Source organism: Cololabis saira, chromosome 9, assembly GCF_033807715.1.
Source record: "Cololabis saira isolate AMF1-May2022 chromosome 9, fColSai1.1, whole genome shotgun sequence".
NCBI classification, from domain to species: domain Eukaryota; kingdom Metazoa; phylum Chordata; class Actinopteri; order Beloniformes; family Belonidae; genus Cololabis; species Cololabis saira.
Genome location: NC_084595.1, coordinates 1,529,247 through 1,535,902, shown reverse-complemented (window position 1 = coordinate 1,535,902; position 6,656 = coordinate 1,529,247). Strand labels below are relative to the sequence as shown.

General features: G+C 31.4%; 1 non-coding gene across 1 annotated transcript; it reads left to right on the top strand.

Annotated features, from left to right (window-relative positions):
- The first annotated feature begins 6,556 nt into the window (after positions 1-6,556).
- On the top strand, positions 6,557-6,656 carry LOC133451664 (small nucleolar RNA U13). Its single transcript, XR_009783207.1, has one exon. It is a non-coding gene; the product is annotated as a small nucleolar RNA U13 (small nucleolar RNA).

Below are 6,656 nucleotides of genomic sequence, written 5' to 3'. Positions count from 1 at the left end.
AATAATTATAATTATAATTATGAATGAATAATAATAATAAAACATCATTTTCGAAAAAATAAAATAATGGAAATTGTAAATTACCTTTAATATGAGTATTTCTATAAATGTGTTTTTATGTTTGTTTTCTCATTAACGTTATTTAAAGCCAGGCTTTTATTTTGTTATATATTAAGGAGACCGTTATTTTGAAGGCGAGACCTCGTAAACATCCGGCGCTTCGGACTTTAATGGTAAAAGTTTAACGGCAGTAGAAAGTGTGTCTGAAAGACTAAACCAGTGTCAGGAATGCTAAAGTGCTAAAGTGCTAAAGTGCTAATGTGCTAAAGTGCTAAAGTGCTAAAGTGTTAAAGCTGAGCCTAACTGACACAAAAACTCCTGCTGATGAGGATGTATGTCCAGCTGGAGTCTGGTTGCCATGGTTACTCATGTATTGTTGTTAACAGTAGCTGTTGTTGCCGAGCAGCAGCTGTCGGTCTGTATTTAAGTTAAATGAAACTTATATGAATGTAGAAAGACTAACTATTTTATTTTATGTTATTACTTTATAACTCTTACGGTGTGTTTGCAGTTTATTTACTGTATTTACCGTACATGCAAGGAATAAAAACATCATGAACCATCAGTTTGAGACTCAACCATCATCATTCAGGCCCGGTACCAGACGACCCGGTACCGGACGACCCGGTACCGGACGACCCGGTACCGGACGACCCGGTACCGGACGACCCGGTACCGGACGACCCGGTACCGGATGACCCGGTACCAGATGACCCACCGGTACCAGATGACCCGGTACCGGGACCACTGGACTAAGGTTTATAAAGTCAGTAAGTACCGTATTTTCTGGACTATAAGCCGCTACTTTTCCACAGGTTTTCAACCAGCAGTTTATACAAAGGTGCAGCTTTTCTGTGGATTTTTCTTCCACCACTAGGGGGCGCTCTAACCGGAATTACAATCAAAACTAAGACAAAATAAATGCAAAGAAGAATACGCTACTTGTTCTTTAGCAGATAGAAGTAGAAGCAGATTTCAAACAGATAAATAGATAAATAAATACTGGTTATTTTCTCTTGGTTCTGTCCCGTTTTAATCAGCAAAGTTGCTGCCGTGTTAAAAGACTGTTAGGAAAGATCTATTTAGGTACAAACATGTACATCATTTACAGTTCAGAATCCTTCTGTACATGTAGTAAATATCTATTCTAACAACAGAAATATCTAATCTAACATCATAAATATCTAAATATCTGATCTAACAACATAAATATCTGATCTAACAACATAAATATCTAAATATCTGATCTAACAACATAAATATCTGATCTAACAACATAAATATCTAACAACATAAATATCTAATCTAACAACATAAATATCTAACAACATAAATATCTGATCTAACAACATAAATATCTGATCTAACAACATAAATATCTAAATATCTGATCTAACAACATAAATATCTGATCTAACAACATAAATATCTAACAACATAAATATCTAATCTAACAACATAAATATCTAACAACATAAATATCTGATCTAACAACATAAATATCTGATCTAACAACATAAATATCTAAATATCTGATCTAACAACATAAATATCTAAATATCTGATCTAACAACATAAATATCTGATCTAACAACATAAATATCTAAATATCTGATCTAACAACATAAATATCTAATCTAACAACATAAATATCTGATCTAACAACATAAATATCTAATCTAACAACATAAATATCTGATCTAACAACATAAATATCTAAATATCTGATCTAACAACATAAATATCTGATCTAACAACATAAATATCTAACAACATAAATATCTGATCTAACAACATAAATATCTAAATATCTGATCTAACAACATAAATATCTAAATATCTGATCTAACAACATAAATATCTGATCTAACAACATAAATATCTAAATATCTGATCTAACAACATAAATATCTGATCTAACAACATAAATATCTAAATATCTGATCTAACAACATAAATATCTAAATATCTGATCTAACAACAGAAATATCTGATCTAACAACATAAATATCTAAATATCTGATCTAACAACATAAATATCTAATCTAACAGAAATATCTAATCTAACAACATAAATATCTGATCTAACAACATAAATATCTGATCTAACAGAAATATCTAATCTAACAACATAAATATCTGATCTAACAACATAAATATCTGATCTAACAGAAATATCTAATCTAACAACATAAATATCTAAATATCTGATCTAACAACATAAATATCTAATCTAACAACATAAATATCTGATCTAACAACATAAATATCTAATCTAACAACATAAATATCTGATCTAACAACATAAATATCTAACAACATAAATATCTAAATATCTGATCTAACAACATAAATATCTGATCTAACAACATAAATATCTAAATATCTGATCTAACAACATAAATATCTAATCTAACAACATAAATATCTGATCTAACAACATAAATATCTAATCTAACAACATAAATATCTGATCTAACAACATAAATATCTAACAACATAAATATCTAATCTAACAACATAAATATCTAATCTAACAACATAAATATCTAACAACATAAATATCTAATCTAACAACATAAATATCTAACAACATAAATATCTAATCTAACAACATAAATATCTGATCTAACAACATAAATATCTAAATATCTAATCTAACAACATAAATATCTGATCTAACAACATAAATATCTGATCTAACAACATAAATATCTAATCTAACAACATAAATATCTAATCTAACAACATAAATATCTGATCTAATAACATAAATATCTAAATATCTAATCTAACAACAGAAATATCTGATGTAACAACATAAATATCTAAATATCTAATCTAACAACATAAATATCTGATCTAACAACATAAATATCTGATCTAACAACAGAAATATCTGATCTAACAACATAAATATCTAAATATCTAATCTAACAACATAAATATCTAATCTAACAACATAAATATCTAATCTAACAACATAAATATCTGATCTAACAACATAAATATCTAATCTAACAACATAAATATCTAATCTAACAACATAAATATCTAATCTAACAACATAAATATCTAATCTAACAACATAAATATCTAATCTAACAACATAAATATCTAATCTAACAACATAAATATTTGTGGCTAAATATCTTTTTTTTTAAATAGAGCGGATGCGGCTTATATGCAGGTGCAGCTTAATCATTAATCATTATTATTAATACAGGTGCAGCTTATAGTCCAGAAAATACGGTAGTTACAAAGCAGAAACAGATCCGGAGATAACGGACATCCCTGCCAACCCCACGTTTAAGAGACGAGGAGAAGTTCCTGTGAAACCTGAGTGAACAGTTTCCATTAGTACATTGTTCTGATAAAACTGTTAAAATATGACCCACATTGTTCTGATAAAACTGTTAAAATATGACCCACATTGTTCTGATAAAACTGTTAAAATATGACCCACATTGTTCTGATAAAACTGTTAAAATATGACCCACATTGTTCTGATAAAAGTGTTAAAATATGACCCACATTGTTCTGATAAAACTGTTAAAATATGACCCACATTGTTCTGATAAAAGTGTTAAAATATGACCCACATTGTTCTGATAAAACTGTTAAAATATGACCCACATTGTTCTGATAAAACTGTTAAAATATGACCCACATTGTTCTGATAAAAGTGTTAAAATATGACCCACATTGTTCTGATAAAACTGTTAAAATATGACCCACATTGTTCTGATAAAACTGTTAAAATATGACCCACATTGTTCTGATAAAACTGTTAAAATATGACCCACATTGTTCTGATAAAAGTGTTAAAATATGACCCACATTGTTCTGATAAAACTGTTAAAATATGACCCACATTGTTCTGATAAAAGTGTTAAAATATGACCCACATTGTTCTGATAAAACTGTTAAAATATGACCCACATTGTTCTGATAAAAGTGTTAAAATATGACCCAAAACCAAACTTTTCCAGTGCGTGATAAATGAATCTGTTCTATTGTGTCGAAAGGCCTTGTAGAAATCTACAAAAAGAATAAAACTTTCATCAGGGAACAAATCTGAGTAGTCAATTAAATCCACAACTAATCTAATATATTATTTATATATATATATATATATATATATATATATATATATATATATATATATATATATATATATATATATATATATATATATATATATATATATAAATATATATATATATATATATATATATTTATATTTATATATATATATATATATATATATATATATATATATATATATATATATATATATATATATATATATAAAAACTAATCTAATATTGTTGGGGACAAGTCTGTTTTTCATGATTGCGTTTCATCGATTATGAAATCTAAGGCCGTTTTTATTCTTTTGGCAAATGTTAGTGCAAATATTTTGTAATCATTATTTAGTAAACAGATTGGACGCCAATTGTCAATAAGAAGTATGTTTTTTTGGTTTGGGGATTAAAGTTGTGAGGCCTCGGGTTCGGGTGGAGGAAGAGATTCATTATCTGTTTAGAGATTAGAGTTTAGAGAAAGCTTTCTAGAATCTGAGGTGATTCCATCAGTACCTGCACATTTATGAAGTGTAAGGTGTTCTATAGTTCATTTCCTGTAATGATATGGGCTTGTCACATAAATCTTTTAGATGTAAATTGATTTAGTTTCTGTCAGAGATCTAAAGATTCCTCGTCACATTTCCATTCATATCATTGGTATAAAAGTCTATTTTCTGAGGGTCGTCTGTAACGACTCCACTGATATTTAGTGTTTCGTGTTATGTTTAGCATTAATCTCCTAATACTTCTAACAAAGATCATCACCTTTCAATCTGTAAATACCATCCAGTTTATTTAGTAGAAGCATCAATTGTTGTAAATCCTTTTCTGATAAATTATCAGGAGCTTTCTGTGATATTCAAGTTATTTCTGAAATTATATTTTCTTCTTCAGCTTTTTTAGCTTTGGTTAACGAACTCCCAAACGTTCTCAAAAATGTGGACAATTCGAATTTAAAAAGTTCCCAATTACAACTGAATTTTTTTTTTCTGATAAAGATTTAAGCCAATAATTATTATACATTATAAATCATTATAAAGATTGGATTGTTTTAATCACTGCATCATGTTTTAAGAAAGAGTATGTGTATGTACATATGTGTATATTAATTGTTGGTACCCCTCAGTTAAAGAAGGAAAAACCCACAACTCACTGAAATCACTTGAAGTGAGAGTTGTGCCTAAAAGCTCCAGTTTGGTCTCATCTGTCCAAAGGACATTCTCCCAGAAGCTTTGTGGCTTGTCAACATGCATTTTTGCAAATTCCAGTCTTGCTTTTTTATGGCACATCAACTCTATGTTCATAGACTCAAAAACCAAGCACAGGAAGAAAAGAACACTGTCCCTACGGTGAAACGTGGAGGAGGCTCGGTAATGTTCTGGGACTGCTTTGCTGCATCTGGCACAGGGTGTCTTAAATGTGTGCAAGGTAAAATGAAATGTGAAGACTGTCAAGGCATTCTGGAGAGAAATGTGCTGCCTAGTGTCAGAAAGCTTGGTCTCAGTCGCAGGTCATGGATCTTCCAACAGGACAACGATCCAAAACACACAGCCAAAAACAGCCAAGAGTGGCTGAGAGAAAAGCGTTGGACTTTTCTAAAGTTCCTTCCATGATTCAGATCTGAGTCCCATTGAACATCTGTGGAAGGAGCTGAAACATGCACCCATCAAACCTGAGACAACTGGAGCAGTTTGCTCATGAGGACTGGGCCAAAACACCTGTTGAGCTGCAGAACGCTCATTGACAAATACAGAAATCCTTTAATTGCATTGATTGATGAAAAGGTTGTGCAACAAAATATAAAGTTATGGGTACCATCATTTCTGTCCAGCCCTATTTCATTAGTTTGTTTTTTTTTAATAATTATGTTAATCAACAATTCAAAAGTAATGGCTGATTTTGATTATTTAATTTTCAATACATTTTTATTTATTGTTACTTTTGTAAGTTTCAAGTGATTTCAGTGAGTTGTGGGTTTTTCCTTCTTTAACTGAGGGTACCAACTATTTTGTCCACGTGTGTAAAGAGGCTATAGTTTTTCTGAGGGTGAAGAGGCTGCACTTCCCCTCTCAACCACCAGATGTCGCTGTTGCAGGTTTCCTGTTTAAACCTTTCCTCTCCCAGAATGCACCTCTCCCAGAATGCACCTCTCCCAGAATGCACCTCTCCCAGAATGCACCTCTCCTACGACTTCACCTCTAGCGCTAAAACGTGTTAATTCAGAGTTAATGGAAGATAAAACAGTAAGTTTAGTGTTTGACAGATAAACCTGGATGTGTTTCCGGCGGAACCAGAGAGAACCAGAGAGAACCGGAGGAACCAGAGAGAACTGGAGGAACCGGAGCGGAACCGTGAGTTCCTGGGACGGAGCCGGGATACAACACCAACCCGCTCCCGCTCAAACATCGATCCTTTCGGTTCATGAAAGTGATGATTGGTGACGTCACGGGTCTCCGTGAAAGGTGCGAACCGAACCTTGTTACGCTGTCGCACCGACGCCTTCTGATC